The 12,708-nt window shown below is 39.6% G+C and overlaps 1 pseudogene; it reads left to right on the top strand.

Moving 5' to 3' along the window:
* Positions 1–8,110: 8,110 nt before the first annotated feature.
* LOC129678952 (DNA-directed RNA polymerase III subunit RPC10-like) lies at positions 8,111–8,469 on the top strand (annotated as a pseudogene).
* Positions 8,470–12,708: the final 4,239 nt, after the last annotated feature.

The following is a 12,708-nucleotide window of genomic DNA, read 5'->3' as shown; positions in this document are numbered from 1 at the left end:
GCAGAGAATCACAGGAAGTTATGGTCTGGCTACTGGTAAACAACCTTCAGATGTACACATGCTTTTGGATAATTCCTGTCTCCCACCTTCACTGAGTCATCAGCTTTTGTGTATTACTGTCTAGAATTTTGAATACACAATATGATATCTCCAGTATTGCAAGCAGAAACTGGTTCAGAAAACCCTTGGACAAAAGAACGTGATTCTTGTTTTACACCAACACCGTTAGGGTATCCTTTTGTCATGCAGTGATAGGCAACTGGTACAGACTGTGTTTGACCAGGTCTTTTTCCTTAGTCTTACTGCCACATAAGATGTTGACTAGGGGACCCACTGCAGAGAATTAAAATGAACATCATTATTTTCCATGCTGAAGAGAGTTGGGGTTTATTACTGATTTAAGCACACAACTAATGCCTTTCTGCCTATTTTTGAAATATAAATATATTCATTGAAAGAATTCCTTTTATGTCATTTTTTTTTTCTGAAGACTCGAATGCTGTTGAAAATCATGAATTGATTTGGCTTTGAGAATTTATGGAGTCATTTGCCCAAAGCTGCCTTAGTCTTTCCAGAGCAGACTCCTCCAGATATGACGTGTTTACACTGCCCACCTGCAGTCAGCTCCGAATGCTAACTGTCCCTTAGCTCTTTTGACAGTCTGCTTCGTTAGGGTTCTACAGCCCATTTATAACATGCTGCATACTCATCCATTCTTTATCCCTCATAGGACCTAGGATTTCTTCTATCTGTCTGTTCCCTTGTGTGGTTTATGGCACTTGCTTCTTCTTTGTGCTGAAAATACATGGTTCACTGATAGAAAGCTTTTGCACCTTCATGAATACAGGATTTTATTTAAAGATGGAGCTGAATTTTAACCATGCGTGGAACTTATTTTTGGAAGAAAAATCTGGCCCATTTTCATTTTAGGATACATTAGGACAAGAAAACCACAACTTCGACATTGAAGAATAAAAGCAGAGATCTTAGGTTCAATATTCATGGGCTTATTTCTCTAAGTGCAGCCCTATCAGGAGATAACAGAGTACAATCAGCTACATTTAATTACTTAGGGTTTCTACTTGGTAGACATGTAATTAGAAGCTTTCCCTACCTTGTGTTTTAATTCACAACACAATGCTAAAACACAGATCTCAAAATCCCAGCTTTCCAGATAGGAATAGTCGGTCTAAATAATTTAGTAATAATTTACTAATAATTTAGCCTTGTGATAGCCACTCGAGTTTAATGCGTATTCACTGATTTTCTTATGTCAACTTTTCAGTCTAATGAAAACACATACCCCCATCACCACCCAACACACACATACATTTGTTATCAGTAGCATGTTGCAATCTATCCTTCTTCAGATGTGCTCAAGCAAACTGCATAGCAGGTTTCTTAGCATGCTTTATAAATACCACACTACTCCTCACTGACAATATCAGCACGGTTCAGCGTCATTTCTGAGGCAGGGCTAAGAAACAGGAGTAACTAAAGAGACATGTGAATGGAGAGGAGGACATAACTCCAGAATCTGGTTACAATCTCTACCTGAGAGTCAAGAATTTCAACACACTTAACATCTCTGTGAAGACTGCGGTATAGTAACACTGTTTTTTGTTTGTTTGTTTGTTTGTTTGTTTTTTATGTCAAGAAACTATAAATAATGACGCTGAAAAGACCAATAAATCATGCCTAAGATATTACCCATCTATGGCCTTTGCCCTTCCCAGCTGTGAACCTTCTATATTTTTTTTAGAAATCTCACACGGAGCTTCATTAAAGGAAAAACATGACTTAACACCACTGTGACCCATGGTTTGATGATCTCCAAGGTGGCAATCCTGTCCATGTCACCCCTGAAGACACTGGACAACCCCATTTAACAAAACAGAAGAAACTTTAAAAGGAGAAACTAGTCTGTAGTGACGTTTTGAAGTATAACTTGGGATCCATGAAAATCATGTCTATGGCCTCCACTAAGACGCTCGAGAGACTGTCTGGAGAAGTCCACACTAACACGTAGGTGTGTTCTTACCCTTCTCTTACGTGCCATTTTCTACCCTTAATTCCTATGTTTAAATATTTGTTAATATTTCATTTTAATAACCTTCAGTTCTGCTTCTTACTGAGCAGTCCTGAAATTATTTTCTGACGTTACACCATCTTCACCCAAGCAGAGCCTCTGGAAGGAACTTCTGAGATCTCTGAGTGTGCCTGCTTCTCTGCAGCTACTACTACTTCCCTCTTTCATTACTTAAGCATACATACTTGAGTCTCTATGTGGCTAGTATTGAGATGAAATAATGTCAGTTGGTGGGAACTGGAAGTTCCATTTAAAATTCATAGTCAGTACCTGCCCCACGGAGAAAATCAGGGGACCACACTAACTACCCCACCCCCACACCTTTTTTAAGATTTCAAGTTCATCCTCACTTTTGCTAGGAAGAGCTGTTATGAAGTTTTCAAAATTACTCTTAAGTCTTCAAAACTGTATTTAATTTGTGACCTCTTCCCTCTCTTTTAACCAGTGCTCGGTTGATCCTTGGTTACTTCATGCATGTAGCATAGGCATTTGGAGAATGGTCATTAAGAGGTACTCTAGGAACTCACAGAGACAGACGCAGCATGCACAGGTCTGATGCTATCCCATCAGGTCCTCTGCATATATATTTTGGGTTACAGTTTCGTGTTCTTATGGGACTTGCTAAACGTGAGAATGAGTGGATCTCTGTTTCCTGTGCCTTCTCTTGGACTCTTTTCCTTCTGTTGTTTTGTCTTGTCAAATTGTGAAGTAATTGTTTTTTGTTTATCTTATTATAGTTTATTTTGTTACATTTTTAATGAATAAATGAGTGAGTGAGTGAGTGAGTGAATGAATACCTGGCCAGTGGGATAATGTTATCAACTGAACTGTGACTTACGCCTGCTGGGAGAGGGAAAATCAGGTTTCATCAATAGTATGAAACTGGGTACATCTATTCCAGGACAATCCTTATGTTCGGGATTGGGTGGCTAACACATAAAGGGTACAAAACATTTTTTGGTGTGTGTGTGTGTCTATGTGTGTGTATTTATTTGGTTACAGTTTAGTATTTTGTTGTTGGTAGTGGTGGGTTTTTGTTTGTTTTCTTTTTAACTGTGGTTAGATTATCAGTTTTTCATTTTGGATTGGTTGTTGGATTGGGTTTTGGGGGAATTTTAAGGAAAAACTTATGGTTGAATGGATAGGGAAGGGAAGATGATCTGGACAGACTTGGGGGAGGTGAATAACATGATTAAAATCTATTTAAATTTAAAAATTGTTTAAAATAACAACAACAACAAAAAAAAAAAACCCTTACAGGTAAGTGTCATCCATCACTGTTTGCAAACCTTGCCCTCACCCTGTTATTTCCAGACTTTGCTACTTTAGGGACACATGCAGTATGTAGGTTGGAGAGATAACCTAGCAATCCAGATCAGACCCAGGTTCAGCCTCTGCATCCAAGTGAAAGCAAACTGCCATCTGCCACTCCACTCCCATGGTGTCTGACGCCCTCTGGCCTCTGTGGGATCAGGCATGCAAGTGGCATTTGCGCACAACTGCAGTCAAAGTACCCACATGCATAAAAACGTAAAAATGATCACAGAGAAGACATACAATAAACCCGCTTTCTCTTAATCACAATCTATCAAATCCGTCATTTGTTTGTTGCCTTTCATGTTCTGTTTTCTTGATTTCATTCCTGTGTTCATACTTAAAACATAAGGATTATAAGGAGAATCCCCTGTCAGCTTGACCTTTTGGTTCCTGACACCTGCGGCTTCACCTGGTTACTTATTAATTCAATTAATTCAACACCCCTATCTACCACACTGACTTGGCCACCTTGATCTTAAATTGTATGCTACTGTTTTCATGTGTTAGCCACAGTAACTTCCCATTTACATATCAACAGAACCACTAATTCACTGATCCCACCCAGTGTTCAGCTTTCAGCTGATGACACAGAAGAGATCAAATAAAATAACTCCTGTTTTCGTTTACAAAATTTAAGCATCTGAAAAAAAAAAATTTAAGCATCTGGCTATGTTCAGATATTCAGCTTCAGGTTCCTAGTCTTCATCTCTGTACTGGATCACATCCCTGCTCTCACAGTGTCTTCACGCCTCTGGAATTCATATTTTTCTATTGCTTCTTATATTACATTCCATATGTTTATTATCACCATTCAAAGTCTCCATCCTCAAGCTTCAATGTGTGAACCCAGGTATTCATCATTTATCCTCTAGCCTCCTGCGTACATGCTTGATTCCTCTGTTAATGAAATTTCCTACAGTTAATCTGCCAATGTTTGAGAAATATGGTGTTAGTGTTTTGTTTTGTTTTTTTTTCTGTTTTCCACTACCTGTTTAGACTACAAGAGTTCTTTAGGTCATGGAAACAGCCTGCTTCACAGTCCCTGTTACTCCCTTCTGATGGGTTAGAATCTGTTTCCAACCCAGAGTTCAGAATAATTTGTGTAAATCTTATAATACTTGCCTATTACTCTTGTGCTTACAATGCCCCTGTTACAGCTGGCTGTGGTGGGGCACACCTGTAATCCCAGACACGGAGGCAGAAGGAGGCTGATCTCTGTTAGTTCTGGGCCAGCCTGCTCTACAAAGGAGTCCAGGACAGCCAAGGCTTCAAAGAAAAACCCTATCTCAAAACAGAAGGCAAACAAGCAAACAAATAAACAAACAAGAAAACAACAAATGCCTGTTACTGTCTCAGTAATTCTTCCTACCATGACTTCCATTACCTATGCTTAGAAAATCTACTGAATTATATCATGATTTTACATAGAATTATCTTGCTTCCCTACAGCAACTTCATTGATATTTCAGATCTCTAATTATTTAATCTTCCTGAAGTGTTTTTCCTATAGAACATATTTTTGCCTTTAGCCCAATGTTGCCTATTTGCAGAGTTCTTTAGCACCACTTCAGCTAAGGCAGTTGCAAGTTTTAAAGCTACACCTTCAAACTTGGTTCTCTGTTATTTTCATCATTAAAGTAACAGCCGTGTGGATATGTTAATGCATTCACCTATTGGGACAGAATTGTCTTGAAAGGAGGAATCTTCTCCTGTTCCTCAGTTCATTGCTGACTCATAGAAATGTGTCTGCAGACAGGAAGCAGTTAGATACTTGTAGACTGCTGGGCCAGTGAGTACTAAGGGAATCATTGCGGCTATTATCATCACAATATACGCTTGGCCTCAGAATGTCAGCACAGTATAATTGGCTCGGGAAAAGGTGTAAAGAGGTCACCATTTATTTACTACTCAGGATTTCATTATCCCTCCAGGCCATAGATTCACTCATACTTGTTCCACCGGTTTAGCATTAATAGCCAGCAGACTTCCAACAATCTCCTGAAAGAACCATCATTTCTGCCTTGGGGGACTTTACTGAGTTAGAGTAATCTTCCTAATCAGTGTCATCTTTAAAGTAGAAAGGAATAATCTCAGCAATCAGGAGAAAATTCAAACACAAAACACAAGCAGAGAATGCCCAAATGCCGAACCTGGCTCAGAAATGTGTATTTAAAGTAAACAGAAGAGAATACTGATTCACATTGAATTGTCAAACAGGATTATTCAGAGTGAATGTTTGCAGGTTTCTGCTGTAGAGGATGATTGTGCAACATCAGTTTGCAGGAACTAGCAGGTTAACAGTTTCCCTTTCCATAACAATATGATAAAAACACATGTTAAACAATATTGAAAACACTGCTAGTTAGAGTCTTTCAAATGCGCTCAGTAGACTCCTGTCATACGTTCAATTCACATCCCATCTGTCTTTCTAAACGAGGATTGATCATCTTACCCCATGTCCGCTTTCTTGATTATCTTTTTTAGGTGTATATATTTCATTATGTTTATCATATCTTATAGGTCTATATAAGTGAGTATATACTGTGTTTGTCTTTCTCCTTCTGAGATATTTCACTCAGAATGATCTTTTCTAGATCCCACCATTTGCCTGCAAATTTCATGATTTCCTCCTTTTTGATTGCTGAGTAGCATTCCATTGTGTAAAAATACCACAATTTCTGTATCCATTCCTCCGTTGATGGACATCTGGGTTGTTTCCAGGTCTGGCTATTACAAATAAAGCTGCTATAAACATGGTTGAGCAAGTATCCCTTTTGTGTACTTGAGCAAAGTTTGGGTATATACCTAGCAGTGGTATAGCTGGGTCTTGAGGAAGCACTATTCCTAATTGTCTGAGAAAGCGCCAGATAGATTTCCAAAGTGGTTGTACCAGTTTACATTCCCACCAGCAGTGGAGGAGGGTTCCCCTTTCTCCACAACCTCTCCAGCATGTGTTGTCCCTTGAGTTTTTCATCTTGGCCATTCTGATGGGTGTGAGGTGAAATCTCAGGGTCGTTTTGATTTGCATTTCCCTGATGGCTAATGAGATTGAACATTTCTTTAAGTGTTTCTCTGCCATTCGATATTCCTCTGTCAAGAATTCTGTTTAGCTCTGTTCCCCATTTTTTAATTGGATTACTTGGTTTGCTGCTTTTCAGCTTCTTTAGTTCTTTGTATATACTGGATATTAGTCCTCTGTCATGACAGGAGTCTACTGAAGGCATTTGAAAGACTCTAACTAGCAGTGTTTTCAAAGCAGATACAAAGACTCATAACCAAACCTTTGGCAGAGTACAGGGAATCATATGAAAGAAGGGGAGTTAGTATGATGGGGAAAGGATGGGAGCGCCACAAGGGCCAAATATATCTGGGCACAAGGTCTTTTCTGAGACTGACATTGAACCAAGGACCATGTATGGATATAACCTAGAACCTCTGCTCAGATGTAGCCCGTGGTAGCTCAGTAACCAATTGGTTTCTCATAGTAAGGGGAACAAGGACTATTTCTAACAGGAACTCAATGGCTGGCTCTTTGACCTCCCCACCCCCCAAGGGAGGAGCAGTCCTGTTAGGCCACAGAGGAGGACTTTGCAGCCAGTCTTAAAGATACATAATAAAACAGGATCAGATGAATGGGGAGGAGGTCCCCCCATCAGTGGACTTGGAAAGGGGCAGGGTGGAGATGAGGAAGCGAGGGTGGGATTGGGAGGGAATGAGGGATCAGGATACAGCTGGGATACAGAGTTAATAAAATGTAACTGATAAGGAAAAAAAAACAATATTGAAATCACCAAATGTGTGCTAAATCTCATGTAGAACCCTCTTGCAATCAATAGCTCTTTTTACCTTACGCATGTGTCTATAGTCCTATTTTCTTAACACTTTATTTTTATATTGTCTTAATTGAAATAGAATTATATCATTACCCATACCTTAACTTTCTCCAAACCCTGCCATGTTCCCACACTCAAGTTGATGACCTGTCTTACTTTAATTATTATTGTGTGTTATGTATACACGTGCACACAGGTACAGTTTGCTGAGTCCATTTTTGTTTTCTGTGTGTATAGGGTCCCAAGGTCGGTCATTCTACACTCTGCACTTATAAGGAGACTCATAGGGAAAGGTTAATTTTCCTTCTTCCAGCAATAATTAATTGCCTATTGTTCTTTGTCTAAGAATGGGGCCCCCAAATTTCTTCCCTTTCCAGTTTAATAAGCACATCGATGTTGCTATTGCTATGTTCTTGCTTATGATCCATTTCTAGGACAGATTGTTTCACTGCCAACTTTCTGGCAGTGTCTTTGTAATCTTCTCTCCCCTCTCACAGGCCGCTCCAGGTGGCACAGATGCAGGAAAGGTGATACACACATGTCTTTTCAGCCTGGACTCCCTACAACCTGTTCACCGCATTGTGGGGCACAACAATGACCACCATATCAAGACCTCCTTAGAGGCGCAGACGAGGAAATCAAATGCCCTAGGTAACCAATAGCTGATTGGATTTAAGACCCATTTATCAGAAAGGAACTCCTGTCTGCTACTGAAAACATTGAAAGCTTCTTGGTTCTCGTGAGGTCATGGACATTAGAAAGGAATTTATCACTACTTACTGAAAAAAACAAAGCAAAACAAAACAAGAACAACAACAACAAAAAAAAACACATCTTGAGACGGGAAGAACCGAGTGGTGAAGCTGGAGCGATGTTGCTTTTCAGCCCGGGCTGCGGGAACGAGCTGATTGTGGAGGAATGGGCAGCGCTGCCATCGCTTCGCCTGCAACACCTGCCCGTATGTCCATAACATCACACGCAAGGTAACGAACCGAAAGTATCCAAAGCTAAAAGAAGTGGATGATGTACTGGGTGGAGCAGCTGCCTGGGAGAATGTGGATTCTACTACAGAGCCATGTCCAAAATGTGAACACCCTCGTGCCTACTTGATGCAGCTTCAGACCCGTTCTGCAGACGAGCCAATGACTACCTTCTATAAGTGCTGCAATGCTCAGTGTGGACATCGATGGAGGGGCTAAGGGCAGGACTTGCCCAGCTTCGAGCATGAATTTGGTGTGCTGAAGGTCTCTGCTATATGATAGGAAGGTGGAGAAGCAGGGTGAAGCATAGCACACCTGCAAGTCAGCAGATGAAGTCCTTAATGTGCAGGGTCCCTCGGGGACTTGGGAGATACACAGAAGATGCTCACTTGAATTTAAGTCCTGTTTGTTACTTTTTTTTTTTTTTCCCTCAAGAAAGGGTTTTTCTGTGTAGCTCTGGCTGTCCTGGAACTCACATTGTAGGCCAGGCTGGTCTTGAACTAAGAGATCTACCTGTCTCTGCCTCTAGATTGCTGGAATTAAAGATGTGTGCCACCACTGTCAAGGATAGACTTGAACCTTCCAGTCTTCCTGCCTCCATCTCAAAACTAGGATTATAGGAATGTGAACCACGTTCATTTTATGTAGTGCTGAGGACTGAGCCCTGAGCCTCATGCATGCTGGATAAGTACTCTATCAACTGAGCTGTGTCTTCAGCCCTTATTTTTATTTGTTCTCTCTAGAGAAAAATTTTTTTTCTGAGAACTGTTTAAAATACTTATAAAAACGCTGAAAAAAATCACTTAAAAAAACACACCTTATTTGCAGTTATTCATGTAGTTCAGGAATGTGGCAAGTATACCATGGCATGCACTTGGAGGTCAGAGAATAATTGATGGGCATGGTTTCCTACTTTCACTGTGTCGGCCCCTGAGGATCAGATTCCCTAGCCAAGCTTGGCAGCAGGCATTTAGGCACTGAGCCATTTGTTGGGCCTTGGCACTTACTAAATGCTACAGATCCTATTGAGGATTTACATGTAACCTAGAAAGAAAGCATTCCTGTTCTTAGGGAGCTATAATCTTTTATTTAATAATGTTTTAAAATTCTTATTTCCTTAGATAAAAATATTCTATATATTTATTACAAATTTACGATCTGCTATAAAATATTAGTACCTGTAGTTTGGCTAAATGGCATATATGTGCTATTCCAATACTTGTCATTTTGATGATTAGAATGTTCCAAATCAATTTTCCTGGGAGTAATCTTTAGTTAACTCTGTGTAATGTACATGTAGTCTCTGAAAAGTACAGCAAATCTCAACATATCCTAGCTGTCATACACATTATTGGTAAATCTTCATGTCCTATTCACGTTGGTTGAAAGCTGACACCGAGAACTAAGGACGGGCTCCCTTGCTTTCCCTGTAAGCATGATTATCTCAAGCATCCTGAGAAACTCACTCCCATTATGGCGGCAGGCTTCTCTCTAACCCTGCCACAAGGAAAAAGGTGAGCTACAGAGAGGGTACTAAGAGCCTCTTGCCTCTGAGAACAATTAGAAGTGAAAACATCTGTCTCCAGCAGAGGTTAGCTTGACATCCACCCAGAGAGAGGACCGACAGTGTGCTCTCACTGGAAGTCCCCAGTTGGGAACTGGCTGCATCAGCAGGGCCTCACCATCCCATCCTAGTTTCTCTGTTTCTAATTCTTTGACTGCTTTATGTATTTTCATGAGACACTTGCAGCTTCTCTTTTGACAGAGGGTCCCATGTAGCCTAGCTGGGACCCTTACCTCACTGACAGCCTCATCCTCCATCTTCCAAGGGCGTAGCAAACATCCCATCATCCAGGACCAAAACGTCACCTCTGGAAACATACATACAAGTAGCATTACACAGATTGAGCAGGGTTCATCTATGTATTTAGTAATATGTAGTTTGCTATATTTACATATATGTGTATCTGTGTGTGTGTGTGCGCGCGTGTAACAACTAATGAAAAGGGGGTCATGAATTCAAAAGAGAAAAAAGGATGTGCATATGGAAGGTTTAGCTGAAAGAAAGTGAAGGGGGAAAGTAAGTAACCATAAATAATCCCCCAAATAAAATAAATAATAAAAAGTAAAAATTTAAAGCTAAGGAAGAAAACCTAATGATTTGTTTAAAATGTACTATCAATCTTCCTTTTCAGAAACAATCATGAAGATTTGAATTCTCTACGGGGAAAGAATAAGTATTTTAATTTTTTCCTTACGTATGCTACATAATTTTATTTACTGAATCAATTTTGTAACAACACTTCACATTTTTATGGAAGTTATTTAGACGTATTCTAATAATTTGTACTTAAAAATAAACATACTATTGTTATTGTTAGCTTTTAAAAACAAGTTTAACACATTATGATGTAACCATCCTCTCCTAGGATTTTATAACATGTTTTCAAACCCACAATTTTGTTAGGAAGAGATTTATTAACATGAAGATATGTTGATATTGTTTGATTTACTTTTTGAGTGGCTTTTCACTGAAAAAATGTATGTTAATTATTCTGTCAATTTTCAAATTTTTACCACACTGATATTTTCAGATAGATAGCATTTTTTATTGTCAAAGAAATATTTCAAAATTGTTTTGCTTTTAATATGTTTCAAATAAGTTCTTACTCTACTTAATATTTTTATGTATGATGTGTGTGATTGCTCATGCAATTTACACTCTATGTGTCTGGAGTAGAGAGGAAAATTTGGCAATTTTTTTCTCTTTTTTCATCATGGGCTGAAATTCCAAACCCCGAAAATCTCATTAAGGGATTGGCATGGGTAGAACTGCTCCCCCCCATGACCCAAGCCTGCATGTCCCTGTGCATGTAGCCCTGCACCCCAACTTTTGCCCCCTTGGAGGACACCATGTAGCCTGGTAGCCAGGTTAAACTTCCTTTTTCTTTGTATGGTCATGTCCTGCATCACCTGGAATTCCACTAATGCAGATAAGGCATTCCCAGAACCCTGACCCTGGCCAGGGATGTACACTCACCCCAACAGCACCTACTCACCCCACCAAGAGCTTCAATAGCCTTCGTTTCTCCCAGTTACACAAGCTTTACTGAAGCCTGTCTCCCTCGACATCTGCTTCTACCCTGGGATGGAACTCAGCTGGTAAAGGCTTGTGAGTTGGGGCTCAGCATCAGTTCAAAATCCTGCTTTACTCTTTTGTTGTAGACTTACTTTATAGTTAGATTTTAAATGTGAGGGGAATGCTTTATAAACAAATTGTTGAAGGTGAAGAATAGTCAGGCTGTTTCCTAGAAATCTATATTTTTGTTTAATAGCATAATCTTACTCTTAAATATGAATAAATACAATTAATTTCTAATGATTAACTGTAGAGCAGCATTTGAAATTATACCTGGAGAGCTGGAATAAATAACACAGGTGCCAACATCATGTATGGATTTTCCTAAGGAAGAGTCACAAAATTCAGGTAGAATGGATTTAAAAAAAATATAACGTAAACCAGACAACACCCTAAGCTGCCATTACCATCTGATCACTAGGCTGTTTCGATAGTCTTTGGGTGCAAGCTCAGTTTCTCCAAGAAAACACTTTTTAACCAGCCATAGACACTCCCTCTTTTGACTATTCTCCGTAGATAAGCCAGTGATAGAAATCATTCTTAGTGTTGTAGTCTTGGGAAATCTGAAGGAATCGGAAGATGGCCAGCCAGAGAGCCAAGATATGTGAGTGGATTCTGTAAAAGAGCCAAGAATTTCTGGGAAAGTAAGGGCGCCACAAGGTTAGCCGTCTTTACTCAAAGGAGCTTCCAGCATAGATTGAACCTGAATGTTCCTTTTTGTCAAATCAGGTCAACCAAACGAATTATGACTCAGGCAACACATCAACTACAGCAATGCGTTGTAACTCCAGTTGTGACCACTATATGACCACACACGCTGGTCAGAAACAAAACACACAAAACAGAAGATAATGGGACCCGATTCACTGTGTTTACATTGGTTAAAGAGAGCAGTGACAGGACCTTCCACACTTTTATTGATTACTACTGAAGAAGTTATTTTGGTTACAGTTCTCTACATATAAGGGGGACACTAGAGGACATCAGAATGATAGATTAGTAGGTTAGTCAGCTACTCCAAATGACACTGGAAAGGAATCCACTTAAAGTTTCCATCTGTGTTTTGCTGAGACAATACAAATATATCCAATTACATTTTGACAAACGCATCTTCACTTAGTTTGTCAGAAGCAGCATTTGGTAGGAAGTAAAGGGCTAGAGCAAAGTGCCTTTCTGTGACTGACTGAGCCCTTTGTGTCTGTCTCACAAACACTTTAACAAGTGATTGGGACAGACTTGTATTCCCAGATTAATTGATGTTGAGGATGAATCTCACAAGGTGACTTGACTCAGTACAATACTTATAAAATTTGTAGTGAATTCCTGAAATTACTTCTTTGATGAATACTT

Source organism: Psammomys obesus, unplaced genomic scaffold (assembly GCF_907164565.1).
Source record: "Psammomys obesus unplaced genomic scaffold, mPsaObe1.curated_primary_1811, whole genome shotgun sequence".
NCBI classification, from domain to species: domain Eukaryota; kingdom Metazoa; phylum Chordata; class Mammalia; order Rodentia; family Muridae; genus Psammomys; species Psammomys obesus.
Note: the sequence above shows the minus strand (reverse complement) of the source record. Positions and strands in the feature narration are given on the sequence as shown.